At 38.5% G+C, this 16,649-nt stretch overlaps 1 long non-coding RNA gene across 1 annotated transcript in view; it reads right to left on the bottom strand.

Moving 5' to 3' along the window:
• LOC126082347 (uncharacterized) overlaps positions 1-15,694 on the bottom strand; it is a 60,670-nt gene extending 44,976 nt beyond the window's left edge. Inside the window, exon 1 of the long non-coding RNA XR_007518564.1 lies at positions 15,295-15,694. This is a non-coding gene — a long non-coding RNA (uncharacterized LOC126082347). The remainder of the gene's footprint in view (positions 1-15,294) is intronic.
• Between the last annotated feature and the right edge of the window lie 955 nt (positions 15,695-16,649).

Genomic DNA, 16,649 nt, shown 5'->3' with positions numbered 1-16,649 from the left:
AGACACCCAGGGCCCAAAGGACACTCTCTGCTCCAGGCACTGCTTTCTTGATGGTATGAGGTCCCCCTGTCTCTCTGTTCGCTTCTCTCTTTTGTATCTCAAGATATTGCCTCAACACATGATCCAATCTTGTAGATTGAGGCCTGCCTTACTAACACAACTGCCGCCCATCTTGCCTCATTAACATCATAGAGGCAGGATTTACAACATACAGGAAAATCACACAATACTGGGAATCACAGCCCAGCCAAATTGATACATTTTTGAGGGACATAATTCAGTCCATGACATCACCCATTTTTCAGATAGGTGAAGGTCACTGCAGAGCAGATCATGGAAAACAAATCTAATTCAAACCACCATGCAGAGAGATGTTGCAGCCCTTGTGATCAGAATAATTGGGTATTTCTCCACCTGCTTTTCCTCCCATCACAATCCATTGTTTGTCATAATTTTCTTTTAATATAGTGAGCAGCATTAGCATTCAAGTGGAAATTGTTAAATATTGCCCTTCCCCCCTGCACCAGAACTCTTATAATACCTATATGTTTTTACCTAATGTTTATTCTGCTTAAAATCCAGGCTTTATGTTCTGCTTTAAGGTGGTGCAGTAGGACTTAGAAGCCACCAGATGTCACTATTGCAGATAGTATTCCAAATTCCCCAGCTTGCATTTGATTTTGCTGTTTTTTTTTTTTTTTATATATTTCAATTCACAGTTGACAGTCTTCAAAAAAGTCATCTAGACTGCCCCCGCTGACAGGAAGGCATAGTGAACAGGTGAGTTGGTAGTTTGCCTTTAAAGATATTCAGTTAAAGAGAGCGACGTTCTTAAAAGTACCCATCATCCCTGCAGGGTTCTTGTAGGAGAATCAACTTAACAAGCTTGCCTCCAAGGTCTCTTAAAACTCTAGACAACTGTGAATCTGTGATTCTAAGCCAAATAAACATGGTCTCTTCCCACCACTCAATCTTCATGTGCTTTTGTTCTGTCAGGATGGAATGATTAAATTTTTATACATGAAAAATAGTAGAATTCATCGCTGTCAAGAAGTTGTACACCTATAGAAAGTTGTACTGGCAAAAGTTGTGTGATAGACATATTTATGACAATGACCAAAAAATTAAATGGGCAATAAAGATACTCCCCTGAGAATACTGGAAGCAGGAAACTAACATGCTGAGGCTACTTATGTATGATAAAAAACCTCATGGGATTTGGTTCCTTGGTTTGGAGGCTTAGGGTCATGGTTTCATGGGACATCCCAGTTAATGGACCTAATAATGTGTTTAGTGCTTCTGTTCTACCTCCTAGTTCACTGCATAGTGCCTGGGGTCTTAAAAGCTTGCAAACAGCCATCTAAGGCACAACAATTGATCTCTATTCACCAGAGCAACAGAGGAAGAAGAGTCTGGAATAGAAGGAGGATATGGAATGTGTGGCTAATTGCCACAACGAACAACTGCCTTGAGACCAGAAGAACTGGATGGTGCCTGGCTACCATTACGGAATATTTTGATCAAAAATTCCATGGAAGAATCCTGATCAAAAGGAGTAAAATACAGAACAGAATTTCAAATTCTCATGGACTCCAGACTTTCTGGAGCCATGGAGGCTGGATGAACCCCTGAAACTATTACCCTGAGGTAATCTTTAAAACTTTAACCAAAAATATCCCCTAAAGTCTTCTTATTTGGCTCAACTAGTAAAAAAATGCCTGCCTTGAGCTTTATACTCTTTTAAGAACTATCTATATGGGATCAAACTGACAACAGCAACTCAAAAGATTAGATAGGGGCCTTAGGGGACAGTGAGTTTATGTTAGTAGGGGAGGAAAACTCAGAAAAGGAGGGTATGAATGGCTGCACAACTCAAAGCATATAATCAATGACACTGAATTGTACATGTAGAAATGGTTGAATTGGTGTGTGTTTTGCCGCATATATTCTCAACAACAACTACAAAATAAATGAAAACAACAACAACAAAAAATAGTAGAATCCCCATAGGAGCCTTAAAGATATATCACAGGCCAGTGCTTCATAAAATGGGTTCAATAAAACATTACTCCTCAAAATGTGTACTGAGAAAGCAGATTCATGCATAAGTGAATTCAAGAAATGCCACAACCTCCCCCAGGGCGCCCCCCACCCACCTCTGCTACACTGTCCCTTGAAGTATTTGGTTATAATCAGGAAACTCCTTAACTTTCGGTTTAGTCCAGTGGTGCTGACTTCCCCTGTATTGTGTGTTGTCCTTCCCTTCACCTAAGATAATTCTTGTCTACTGTCTAGTTGATGAATTCTGCTCTTCCTCTCTCCCCACCCTTGTAACTATCAAAAATATTTTCTTCTGTGTTTAAGCTGTTTCTTGAGTTCTTGTAATAGTGATCTCATACAATATTTGCCCTTTTGCGACTGACTAATTTCACTGAGCATAATGCCTTCCAGATATCCATGTTATGAGATGTGTCATGGATTCATTTTTGTTCTTTATCATTGCATAGTATTCCGTTGTGTGAATATATCATAATTTGTTTATCCATTTGTCCATTGATGGGCATCTAGGTTGTTTCCATCTTTTTGCCATTGTGAACAGTACTGCAATGATTTGTTCGCGTGATGGCTCTTGTTCCTCTAGGATATATTCCAAGGAGTGGGATTGTTGGATTGTATGGTACTTCTATTTCTAGCTTTAAAAAAAAAAAGAAGCGCCAAATCGATTTCCAAAGTGGTTATACCGTTTTACATTCCCACCAGCAGTGCAGAAGTGTGCCAGTCTCTCCAACATTTATTGTTTTGTGTTTTTTGGATTAATGCTAGCCTTGCTGGGGTGAGATGTTATCTCATCACAGTTTTGATTTGCATTTCTCTAATGGCTAATGTTCATTAGCATTTCCTCATCTATCTGATAGCTGCCCGAATGTCTTCTTTGATGAAGTGCCTGTTCATATTCTTTGCCTGTGTTTTAATTGGGTTATTTGTCTTTTTGAGGTTGAAGTTTTGTAGTATCTTGTAGATTTTAGAGATTAGACCTTGATTGGATATGTCGTAGCCAAATTTTTTTTCCCAGTCTGTAGGTTGTCTTTTTACTCTTTTGGTGACCTCTTTTGATAAGCATAAGTGTTTGATTTTTAGGAGCTCCCGGTTATCTAGCTTCTTTTCTGGTGTTTGTGCATTGTTAGTAATGTTTTGTATTCTGTTTATGCCACGTATTAGGGCTTCTCGAATTTTCCCTATTTTTTCTTCCATGATCTTTATCGTTTGAGATTTTATATTTAGGTCTTTGATCCATTTTGAATTAGTTTTTGTGCATAGTGTGAGGTATGGGTCTTGTTTCATTTTTTTTGCAGATGAATATCCAGTTATGCCAGCACCATTTGTTAAAGAGACTGTCTTTTTCCCATTTAACAGACTTTGGGCCTTTGTCAAATATCAGCTGCTCATAGGTGGATGAATTTACGTCTAGATTCTCAATTCTGTTCCATTGGTCTGTGTATCTGTCATTGTACCAGTACCAGGCAGTTTTGACTAGTGTGGAGGTATAATAGGTTCTAAAATCAGGTAGTGTGAAGCCTCCCACTTTGTTCTTGTTGGAAGGCATTAGAGCAAAAACAGATTTCCCAGAAAAGAAGAAATCCAGAATCAAGAGTGCAGAGCCAACTCCTGCCTAAGTTCCCAGCCTGCTGGCCTGCCCTATAGATTTTAGACTTGTCAGTCCCTGCAACCACCTGAGCCAGTTATTTAAAATAAATCTCTTTAGGTATATATAAAATCTCCTATTGGCTAGGTTTCTCTGGAGAACCTTGGGTGATACATATGGATTCTAGTGTAACTTTTTTTAATCCAATGTTAAAAAAAAAGACAAAAATACCAAACCCAACACGTCGAGTCGATTCCCACTCACAGGGACCCTATAGGACAGAGTAGAGCTGCCCCATACGGTTTCCAAGGAATGGCTGGTGGATTTCAACCGCCAACCTTTTGATTACCAGCTGAGCCTTAGCCACAGCATCACCCAGCATTACCTACTCTGATTTGACCACAGAACCCATTTTATGTTGTTGCTGATTGTGTATACCACTTGCTAGTGACCTGTACATTTGGTGTTCTGTGGAGTATACTTTGGGAACTCTTCTTACTCCAGGAGGTTTTGTAAATCTAGTCACCAAGGAAATAAATTTTAATGCCTCTTCTTGAAGAGACTCAGACTTTGATTTTTGTATTATGTGATATCATATTTAAAACAAAAGGTAAAATATGTAGGGGACATACACTTGTATCATTTACGTAAGTGAAAGAAAATACTGGAATACAAACATGACACACTTTCCTCTCTTTGAAAGACTTCCCACTGCTTAAAATTTTTCTGACTTTCAATTGTTTAGTATAATATTTATTAAGTGCCCCTGTGTGCCCAGTACTGTCCTGAGGATGCAAAGACATTTTAACCAGTTGTCATGGAATCATTTCTGACTCATGGCAACCCTATTTGTGTCAGAATAGAACTGTGCTTCATAGAGTTTTCAGTGGCTGATTTTTGCGAAGTAGATTGCCAGGCCTTTCTTCTGAGGTACCTCTGGGTGGACTCGAACCTCCAAACTTTTGGTTAGCAGCTGAGCACCATCCAGAGACTCCATAATCATATACTACTTAACTCTTATACTCTGTTAGTTCTGATATTTAGTAAATGAGATGTTCCATGTGATTTGCTTAGAACTATGCCTAGAACTGTGTAAGCCTTACATAAATAATGGTAAACATTATTCAGTATTCAATATTCTTTGCCAGCACCATAATTCAAAGGCGTCGGTTCTTCTTAAAATGTTCCACTGCTATTCATAAGGTTTTTACTGGCTAATTTTTTTCAGAAGTAGATCACCAGGTCCTTCTTCCTAGTCTGTCTTAATCTGGAAGCTCAGCTGAAGCTATCCACCATGGGTGACCCTGCTGGTAGTTGAATACCAATAGCATAGCTTCCAGCATCATAGCAACACACAAGCCCCCACAGTATGACAAACTGACAGAATATACCACGGACTGACGGAATATACTAAGAACTTCCAAAAGAATGAATAAATCTGTCTTGGAAGAAGTACAGCCAGAATGCTCCTTAGAGGCAAGGATGGTGAGACTTTGTCTCACATACTTTGGACATGTTGTCAGCAGGGACCAATGCCTGGAGAAGGACATCATGCTTGCTAAAGTAGAGGGTCAGCAAAAGAAAGGAAGACCCTTAACAAGATGGATTAATGAAGTGGCAGCAACAATGGACTCAAACATAACAATGATTGTGAGGATGGTGCTGGACTGGGCAGTGCTTCATTCTGTTGTATATAGGGTTGCTATGAGTAAAAAGCAACTCTGTGGCACCTAACAACAACAACGACAGCAACCATTTTAACTATTTAGTTGAATGCTTTGAATTGAAGAGAACATGTAAAATAATTTAGACCCTTCAAACCTTTCCTTGCAACTTAAGAAAACTAAAAACAAACCTCAAATACATGGCTTCCAATCTTGTGGCTAAGGTTTACTTTAGAACGTGCAGCATTGTACCCAAGAGCTACAGGAAGTATCTCTTCATACCCCCATCTTCCCTAAACTTAGGAAGCTCATTTGCTATTGGGGGGAGATCACTATGCCCACTTCGCTTTTCAAGCATCAGAGATAAGTAGTGGTTTGGTTTTATTCTTGGGGATGTAGAGAGTGGAGTGACCCAAGCAGGCCACAGATTTCACTCTCACTTGGGGTCTCATACCTCTCAAAGGTAATCAGTGCTGTTTTCTCAGGAGTTGCCTGAGTTCAATATCCAGGTTATGCCTTCTCACAAGTAGACTACACCTTTTGAAATTCACAGTGGATATGGGGTTCTCCCCATCTGGATTTACATGACGTTAAAAATAATCATGTCACCCTCTTGCCTGTCTTATGGTTGTATCCTCAAGTCTCAGATGAGGTGGAATGTGCAAGTGAGGACCCTCAAGGAACGTCTCTAGGACCCTACCCTGTACCAAGGCTCCCATGCCCCACCATTCTGATAAATAACCACAGCATACACCTGGCAACTGTGGATCACAATTCCTGGTCTTTCCAGGAGATAGCTCCATATTGGCCTTGTTGGAACCACGGATAGTCATTATATCCTTATTATTATTAGGTCTAAAATCAGAGAGAGCCTGAAAAAATCTTGTTGAATTGAATTGTCTGTGTTGTCCATTGAAATATTATAACTCCTTAGATATGGTCTCTTCTTTGAGAAGGAATTTTGTAAGACATTGGCAGCTTCTTTGTAGATAGATGTGCAATTCTAAAAGGGCTTATTTCCACTTGGGTCAAGAGTTAACTTTAATATCGGTTAAAGCTTAGCTCATGCAAAGATTGAATGCATTCTAAATAAAATATAAGAAAAATCCTTTTGGAAACTCCTCATTGATTTATGGGCCTTATAAATATGACCTCTGGAAGATAGCATGTAGGATTATGGGATTAATTTTTATGTGTGCCATGAGGATGAAATAGAGTTTTAGAATTATTGAGGCCAGACACAAAGGGAAATTAAATAAGTTCTCTGGATGGAAAAAAAAAAAAAAGACCTACAAGATATATCAGGTAATAAAGCACCAGGGCCAGATGGATACACAGCTGTATTGTGCAGAACATTCCATCATAAATTACTTCCAATTTTAGGAGAGGTTTATAAACATGCTTTAGGAACCAAAGAAACTTCTCCTTGTTCTACTTCGACTGGCAAGAAAAAGTATAAACTATAATCTCATTTTATCCCTCAACTCTACCCCCCCCATAAAAAGACAGGAGCATTAAATTTATAAAGCTATTAACCAGTATATTTATCTAGCTCAAATGGAGTTATTTTATGGAAAGTAATATTTACTACCTAGCTAATTGTTATGGATTGAATTGTGTCCCCCTGAAACATGTATTGTAATTCCTAACTTCTATGCCTGTGGTTATAGTCCCATTTGGGAATGGGTTATCTTTGTTACGTTAATGAGGCAGGATTAGTGTATGGTATGTCTTGAGACAGTGTATGGTATCTCTTTGAGATATAAAAGAGATTAAACAAGCAAGCGAGAGAAGCAGAGATGGGGTAAGGTAGATGCCAAGACACATGGAGATCTCTGAGGAACCAGGAAACAAGCTGAAGAGACAAGGACCCTCCTCCAGAACCAGCAGAGAGAGAAAAGAAAGCCCTTCTCTGAGAGCTAGTGCTCTGAATTCAGACTTCTATCCTCCTAAAATGTAAGAAAATAAATTTCCTTTTATTAGAACCATCCGAACCAAGATAAACCCATTGCCGTTGAGTTGATTCCGACTCATAGTGACCCTATAGGACAGAGTAGAACTGCTCCATAGGGTTTCCAAGGAGTGGCTGATGGGTTTGAACTGCCCACTTTTTGGTTAGCAGCCATAACTCTTTTTTTTTTTTATTAATTGTATTTTACATGAAGGTTTACAGAACAAACTAGCTTCTTATTAAATAGTACACATATTGTTTTATGACATTGGTTCCCAATCCTACGACATGTCAGCACTCTCCCTTCTCGACCTTGGGTTCCCTATTACCAGTTTTCTTGCCCCCTCCTGCCTTCTAGTCCTTGCCTCTAGGCTGGTGTGCCCCTTTATTCTCATTTTGTTTTATGAGCCTGTCTAATCTTTGGCTGAAGGGTGAACCACAGCAGTGAATTCATTACTGAGCTAAAAGCGTGTCCGAGGGCCATAATCTTGGGGTTTCTCCAGTCTCTGTCAGGCCACTAAGTCTGTTTTTTTTTTTTTGTAAGTTAGAATTTTGTTCTACATTTTTCTCCAGCTCTGTGCAGGACCCTCTATTGTGATCCTTGTCAGAGCAGTCAGTGATGGTAGCCGGGCACCATCTAGTTGTGCTCGACTCAGTTTGGTGGAGGCTATGGTAGTTGTGTCCCATTAATTCTTTGGACTAATCATTTCCTTGTGTTTTTAGTTTTCTTCTTTCTCCCTTGCTCCCGATAGGGTGGGACCAGTGGAGTATCTTACATGGCTGCTCACAGGCTTTTAAGACCTAGATGCTACTCACCGAAGCAGAATGTAGAACAGTTTCTTTATAAACTATGTTATGCCAATTAAGCTAGACGTTCCCTGAGACCATGGTCTCCACAACCCTCAGCCCAACAATTCCGTCCCTCAGAGAGTTTGGAAGTATCTATGGAGCTTCCATGACCTTGCCTTGTACAAGTTGTGTTGGCTTCCCCAGTATTGTGTACCGTCCTACCCTTCACCAAAATCAGCACCTCTCCATTGTCTGTTCAGTGTTTTTCCCTTCCCACCAGTCCCCTCCTTCGTAACCATCAGAGATTGTTTCTTTTTGCGTGTACACCTTTTTGTGAGTTTTTAAAGTAGTGGTCTCATGCAATATTTGTCCTTTTGTGATCGATTTATTTCACTCAGCATTATGCCCTCCAGATGCATCCATGTTGCGAGATGCTTTGTAGATTCATCATTGTTCCTTATCATTGCATGGTGTGTATGTACCATAGTTTGTTTATCCATTCATCTGTTGATGGGCATCCAGGTTGTTTCTATCTTTTTGCTATTGTGAATAATGCTGCAGTGAACGTGGGTGTGCATATGCCTATTTTTGTGATGGCTCAGATTTCTCTAGGATATATTCTTAGGAGTGGGGTTGCTGGATCATATGGTATTTCTATTTCATGTCTTTCTAAGGAAGCACCATATCGTTTTCCAAAATGGTTGTACCATTTTGCATTCCCACCAGCAATGCATAAGAGTTCCAATTTCCCCACAGCCTCTCCAACATTTGTTATTTTCTGTTTTTCTGATTTGTGCCAGTAATGCCGGGGTGAGATGGTATCTCATTGAGCTTTGATTTACATTTCTCTAATGGTAGCCGTAACTCTTAACCATTGGACTACCAGGGCTCCTAAAGCCATCCACTTGTGGTGTTTATGTTACAGCAGCATGAGATAACTAAGACCCTAATATTACCAAATGCAGTACTAGATCATTGGGAAATAGGTATGGATAAAACCTTTACTTAGTGAATTAAAAAGTTGAAAAAAAGGCACTCATCTCAAAGAAATGGTGATAGAAGGTTTTTGCAGATATTTCAAGACTAGATTCAGACAGACTATGACTTTCACATTTCTAGGACATACCCTTGGAGTAATCATGGCTGTGTTAAATTATTTAGCTTCAAGCTTAAAGTGTGGTTTAAAATAGCAAAAAAGTTGGAAAAAACATCTATGTTCAGCACCAGATTTAGTAAATTATGGAATGAATATTATGTAATTATTACAAATTATTACAAAGCCGATTCTAAAGCAATCTTTATGGGATATTCACTTTTTGTAAAGTGATAGATAAATGTGTATTTGTGTATCTGTGATACCCACCAAGAGTCTTGTTAGAGCCAATTAAACATTGAGACTCGAGACCGTCAGAGGACACATTTGGCATCAGGGTGCTATGAAGGGTGTCAAGCTGGAGGCATAGCTTGTTGGTAGGCAGAATCAGGCATTCCTTTTCAGTGGGAACTGTAGCTGCACAACTTTGGTGCCAGGAGAGGAGAAACACATCAGACAGGGCAAGAGCTGCCTTGGCTTGAAAACAGCATACCTCACAGGAGCTAAATACTTCTTGTAACAACTTGAAGGGCTTCAGGAGAACCCACAGCTATGGGTATTTAGTGTTCCTATTGGGTATTTAGTGTTCATTTATAGTTTTCCCCAATCCAGATGCAATTTACCAACCAAGAGTCATCTTTATCATTGAACAAGTATCATCATTGACATTCCACCTGCCATGCAATCAGGTATTGAGGTGGTCAGTTAGGACAATGAACCAACCTGAAAGTAGCTCTCAAGCCTTTGTTTACTTACTGGGACAATGCAAGCAAGAGGCATAAAGAGAGGCACTAGCTTCCTAGTATTCCGATTTTCTCAATGGAACAGCACTGATCAAGGTTCTGGTGGCTGTATGACAGATGGAGGGAAGTGTCTCTCTGCCAAAGATCCCTGAAGAAAGGCTCCTCTGTCTTTATGGACCTATGGGCCAGGGGGAGTTAGAGGAGGAAGGGCTAGAAGTAGAAAGAATGGAGGCACCTGGGCTAGGAATACAGATGTGCATATGAGCATAGCTGATGCAGGGGGACCTGAGTTCTTGACTGCAGCTCCTTCCAGAACACTGCAATGCACTAGCAGTGCATCAAGTATGGAATGGGAAGGGCAGCTTCCCCGCCTGAGGCCTGCCAGGTGAAGCCTTGCCCTTGCTGGTGGTTGGCCCTGAAAGGTCACACATAGGATTTTGGCCTGGAGCCAACTGTTCACCACCCTTATCAGTTCTCCAGGGGAATAGAGCTAGAATGTTAACTGAAGGGCTAATCTTGATACAAAAGGGTTTTTAATCCTTTACCCATAGTGCTTACTGTTTTAATTAATATCAAATTTGCTAAAGTTATGAATTAAAAAACAATTCTTGTAAATATTTTACAGATTTTTAAAATTATATTTAAAAACAGCTAATTTATAAAAAATAAGTACAACTACTTTTAATTGTTTTTTGATTAATATTTAATGCATATTTTTGATGGATCAAATCCCTCCATATATTTAATATCTTTTAGATATTTAATTATTGATGATCAATTTTAATTTTTCAGTTCTCTTTTTTGTAACCTCTTGCGTTAGGGCTGAGTATGTACTAGTGGAATTTTAACTCCAATATTCAACCTATAATTGTATTTCCTTTCTCCCTTTTTAACAGCTTTATTGTGATATAATTCCCATACCATGCAATTCACTGATTTAAAGTATACAATTCAATGGTTTTTAGAATATTCACAGTTGTGCAACTCTCCCTATAATGGTGTTTTATAGTTTTTAGTGTATATCCCTTATACTTCTTTTGCACTAAATTTGTTAAATTTATTTCTGAGTATTTTATTCTTGTTGATGCTGTTGTAGAATTGTTTTCTTCATTTTCAGATTGTTTATTGCTAGTGCATAGAAATACAGTTGAGTTTTGTATATTCTTGTACCTTGCAACCTTGCTGTCCTCCTGTATTACTTCTGATAGTTTTTTTTTTAGAGAATTCTTTATAATTTCTCTATGCAGAATCATGTCATCTGCAAATAGTTTTACTTCTTCCTTTCCAATCTGATTGCCTTTCATTTCTTTTTCTCGTCTAATTGCTGTGAATAGAACTGTCAGTGTAATGCTGAATGGAAACAGCAAGAGCGGATATCCTTGCCTTGTTCCTGATCTTATGGAATGGCATTCAGTCTTGCACCATTACATATGAGGTTAGCTCTGGGCTTTTACAGATTTTTTTAAATCAAGTTGAGAAATTTCCTTTCTGTTCCTAGTTTCAGTGTTTTTATCATGAAAGGTGTTGGATTTTGTCAAATACTTTTTCTGTGCCTATTGAGATGATCATGTGGTTATTGCCTTCTATTCTATTGATATAGTGTATTGTGTTAATTGATTTTAGGATGTTAAAGCAACCTTGCATTCCTGGGATAAATCTCACTTGGTCATTGTATGTGATCTTTTTAGATGTTGTGGATTCCTTTTGTTAAGGAAATTTGCATCTATATTTATAAAAGGCACTGGTCTGTAGATTTCTTTGTTGCAATGTTGTCTGGGCTCTTAAAATGAGTTGCAAAGTTGTTTCCTTCTCTTCTATTTTTTGGAAGAACTTGTGAAGAATTAATAATCATTATTCATTAAATATTTGGTAGAATTTATCAGTGAAGCCATCTGTGCCTGAACTTTTCTTTGTGGGAATTTTAAATTACTAATTCAATCTCTTTACTTGATATAGGCCTGTTCAGATTTTCTGTTTCTTTTTGAGTCAGTTTTAAAAATAATTTCTGCCTTTCTAGGGATTCCTGCATTTCACGTTAAAAAAAAACATTGCATCAAGTCAATGTTGACTCATAGCAACCCTATAGAACAGAGAACTGCCCCACAGGGTTTCCAAGAAGTGGCTGGTGGATTCGAACTGCTGACATTCTGGTTAGTAGCCTAGCTGTTAACCACTGTGCTACCATTTTCATGTAGAGTACCTAATTTGTTGGCACGCAGTCACTCATAGTATTCTCCTATAATCTGTTTTATTTGTATGAGGCTGGTAGTAATGCTTTCTCTTTCACTTCTGATTTTAGTAATTTGAGTCTTTTCTTTTTTTCTTGGTCAATCTAGCTAAAAGTTTGTCAGTTTTGTTCATCTTTTCAAAGAACCAAGTTTTGTTTTATTGATTTTCTCTATTGTTTTCCTAATCTTGATTTCATTAATCTCTACTGTAATCTTCATTATTTTCTTCCTTCTGCTTTCTTTAGGTTTGATTTGCTCTTCTTTTTCTAGCATGTCAAGGTAGAAGTTTAGATTATTGATTAAAGATCTTTCTTTTTTAATATAGGCATTTTATAGCTATAAATTTCCCTCAAATAACTACTTTAGCTGCATCTGATAAATTTTGATATATTTTCATTTTCATTCATCTCAATATGTTTTCTTCTCAGAATATATATCACATTTACACTAATGATTCCAGTAAGATATAGAAATGTTACGCCTATATAGCTCTTCCCCTTTTTCTGTGTGATTATTGTTATGCATATTGTATCTATATGTGTTATAAATCCAGCAGTAGATTGTTATAGTTACTCCTTTATTTAATTTTGTGTCTTTTAAAGAAGCAACCCTATGAGTGGTGGTTGGGTGGAGGAAGGTAGCCCCAGACCCCTCAGCTGCTCTTACCTGAAATAGGGCTTCCGTAACACAAAGCTGAGGGGTAAGGGATGAGAAATGCTGGTGGCCTGGCCCTCCTGGAGAGATACTTTAGCCCCAGACTGAAAGCTGGAGAAATTAGGAGCCCTGTGTTCTTGGCTACAGCAGCCTGGATTAGTTATTCCATCATGCTGATCTGCAGGTGAAGGGGCAATACCACTGACTATTGTTGTTCCTACCAAAATTTAGTAGATTTTCTAGAATAAATGTATCTCCATTTGCTATAAGCCCTTAGGACAATTTCTGAGACTTAATTTTTTTTCCTAAAATAATTTTCACCAGTTACCATTTCACGGGGGAGAAGGTTTGTAGAGCTCCTCACACCATTGTTCTGGAAATCTACTTCCCTTCATATTTATGATTCATATGTGTCTCAAGGACCATTCCCTATAGTCACTTCATCAATACTATGCATTTATTAAAAAATGAGATATATATACAAAAACATATTAATGGTAATCTCTAGATGAGAAATTCTGTCGATTTTAATATTCCTATTTTGTTCATCTGTATTTTCTGCAACAAACATTTTGTTTTGAGATGAGAAGAAAAAGCTTTTAATAATGGAAGCAAATAAAAACAAATGATTTTTCTCTTGGCAGCTGAGAAGGAAAGGGATAGTAGGAGGACTGAAATTCATTCTCTCTCTTTTTACTGAGAGACTCCCTGGAAAGAAAGATGACCTGGTCAAATTTTCTTATAAACATGTTAATGACAGACCTCTTGGCAAATACACTAATGGCATTCACTGGTGGGAGAGTGCTTAACTATGGAATGTTTGTAGCTTAGCAGGATGTACCTGGTCTATCTAAAGTAGAACATAGTAGACAGAGCTGAAATCTATGGACATGGCTCTTTGGACAAGTTACATGAGCTATTTAAGTATAGGAATATAAAATGGAGATATGACAGAAATAGTTTTCTTCTGTTAAAGTGATTTCTGCATAGTTGAATATTGCCTAGTGGGATAAGAAAGGATCCGGGAAGCCTTTTTGGAGGCCTTGGGCCTCTCACTGCCTGTTCAGTACAATTACTCATATCTCTGAAATTTCTAGTAAAGCCTGACACTGGGTAAGAACTCTGATTCTGGTGAGTCTGATTTGAGAATCCAATGCTTTTTTTTTTTTTATAGGTGGAAGTTTATACAGCAAATTAGTTTCCCGTTCAACAATTCATTACACACATTGTTCTGTAACGTTGTGCCCCCCCCCCCCGCAATGTGTCAGCACTCTCTCCATTTCCACCCCCCCTGTTTCCATCCATCCTGTTTCCCTGCCCCTCCTTGCCTTCTAGTCTTTACTTTTGGGCAGATGTTGCTCATTTGGTCTGTATAGTTGATTGTTCTAAGGAGCATGTTCCTTGTGGGTATTATTATTTTACAGGCCAATCTGTTATTTGGCTGAAAGGTGACCTCTGAGAGAGAATCCAATCCTTTTTATTTTTTACAGGAACAAAATAGAAAAAAAAGCTATTTCTTAGGAGCCCTTGTGAGTTTAAACACTTTACTGAAGTGGTACTAGAAATCATGGAACCCTTTGTAGGCAAGTAATAAGCAGATATATTCAGGAGCAGCAGTGAGATGGAAGTTGTGAACCCTCATTGTCAGCACTACTATTGATCACAGGAATTAAGTACATTTTATCAAATAATTAGGCAATGCAGATTAGTTCCTTTACCTGAAAACCAATTTGGCCTATGTCAATTTGGCAATTTATTGCAGTGGTTTTCTGGGAATTGATTTTTATCGAGTTGGTCTGCTTCCAGGAAGTTCAGTAAAAAATATTTACACCAGTTCCTTGGGCATTTGCATAGTATCTGAGAGTAGAGAGGAAGCATTGGGAGATGTGGGGAGTGAATACCCTTTCTCCAAACCACAAGGCTTTTGTGTTTTTGCTCTATTTTGTGCTTTAAAAAAAAAAAAAATGTAGAATATCTTTTTCTCCTTATGTTAAACTTACATACCTAAAAAAAAAAAAGATTTTTTTTTCTACTGAAGAAAATTAAAAAATACAGGAAATATTTAAAAAGAAACCAACACAATTTTATATGTTTTGTATACTTCCCTCTAGTCCTTTCTTATATGCATAGATTTTTTCTTACGTGTTTATATATCATACTGTACAGAGTTTAAAAGTTTTAATATAAGAGGTTGAATAATCACTTAAGTTTTTGAAAAATCAAACCAGTGTCTGCCTGAATTGCCCAGTCAATTATTCAGATAGGTGGAGTTGTTAGAAACTCTCCAGATTGCTTGTGTGTGTGTGTGTGTGTGTGTGTGTGTTTTCACATCACAGACAGGTCCTGTACACATAACAGAAAGTACCTTGTTCTTGGCTGCTGCCAAGTTGATTCCGACCCACAAGGAACAAAAGGTATACAAAAGGTATAGAGGAGGAAAAACGCTCCACTTAAGTACAGCACTTTAATGGGATTAAAGAAGGGAAACTGGGGTTGAAAGAGGAGGCTTTAGCCCCTAGGTGTACTTACCCATCCCTGGGTAGGTCTTGTAATTTCTGTGACTCAGTTTCTCAGGCCTCGACGAGTGGTCGGACCACAGTATCGCTATAGTCCTTACTGTCCTTTAAGGCCCAGTTCAGTCCATGCTGTATTCAAAGCCTTCCCAACTGACCTCTCCAGTCCTCATAGTTGTATCCTGCCGAGTCAGTGCCATATTCCTTTTTTGTCCTTTTTTTTTTTTCTTCTTCTTATTTCCCCATCATTCACGGGTTTTTTTTTTTTTCCCCCTTAGAACTGATTGAGAGCTGATTGGGGGCCCAGGTAGTGCAATGGTTAAGAGCTCATCTGTTAACCACAAGGTCGGCACTTCAAATCCGCCACTCTTTCCTTGGAAACTGTATAGGGCAGTTCTTCTCTGTCCTTTAGGGTCAGTAGGAGTCCAAATCTACTGGAAGGCAACCAGGGTTTTTTTTTTTTTTTTTTTTTTGGTTTAAAGCTGGTTGTAGTACTGCATGTCCTTCAGCAGGTGGCGACCTTCACAAACACAATTCAGGCAATTTTGTTGATTTGTTTGTCAACAGAACAGTACCCAAAATGGGACCTTCCGATGCCCAGAGCAACTACCTCAGCTGATCTCCACTAATTAGAAACATTTGCTTCCTCGAAGTCACAAAAATGTTCCCACTGTTACTCTGTTTTTTGGAGGGGAAAAATCGGAGTTGTTATTTAAGTGATTCCGTTTTCCAGCCCTTATGTGCTTGGAGGATCAGGAGATGCCAAAACAAAGCTCCTTATTTTTTCCCAAAGATTAGAGAGAAATCATGGTTAAAAAAAAAAAAAAAAAAATTGGAGGATGGAATTATTTTTTTACGAGATGATGATAATGTTAAACTTTTGTATAGGGATCTGTATCATTAAAAACAACGGGAAGGAGAGAATGTTTTTAAAAACAGGCTTTACTACCAAACTGAAAAAAACAAAGCCATTAAAAAACTGGGCATAGTCTCTCTAACAAGAATATCTGAGAGTTGGTTGTTTTATGACATGGGGAAGTTAGTATGTATCCTGTATGTATCTACTATGTAACCCATTGCCATTGAGTCTGTTCTGACTCAAAGCGACCCTATAGGACAGAGTGGAGCTGCCCATATGATTTCCAAGGCTGTAATCTTTATGTAATGTGTTACATGGGGGTCACTATGAGTTGGAACCGACTCGGCGACACCTAGCAACGACAACAACAATCTTAATGGAAGCAGACTGCCACAGCTTTCTCACATGGAGTGGCTCCTGTGTTTGAACACTGACCTTTCGTTTAGCAGCGGAGTGCTTAACCACAGTACCACCAGGGCTGCTTTGATACATTGGTACCAAGAGTATTTTCT

The sequence above is a fragment of the Elephas maximus genome, chromosome 9 (assembly GCF_024166365.1).
Source record: "Elephas maximus indicus isolate mEleMax1 chromosome 9, mEleMax1 primary haplotype, whole genome shotgun sequence".
In the NCBI taxonomy this organism is placed as follows: domain Eukaryota; kingdom Metazoa; phylum Chordata; class Mammalia; order Proboscidea; family Elephantidae; genus Elephas; species Elephas maximus.
Note: the sequence above shows the minus strand (reverse complement) of the source record. Positions and strands in the feature narration are given on the sequence as shown.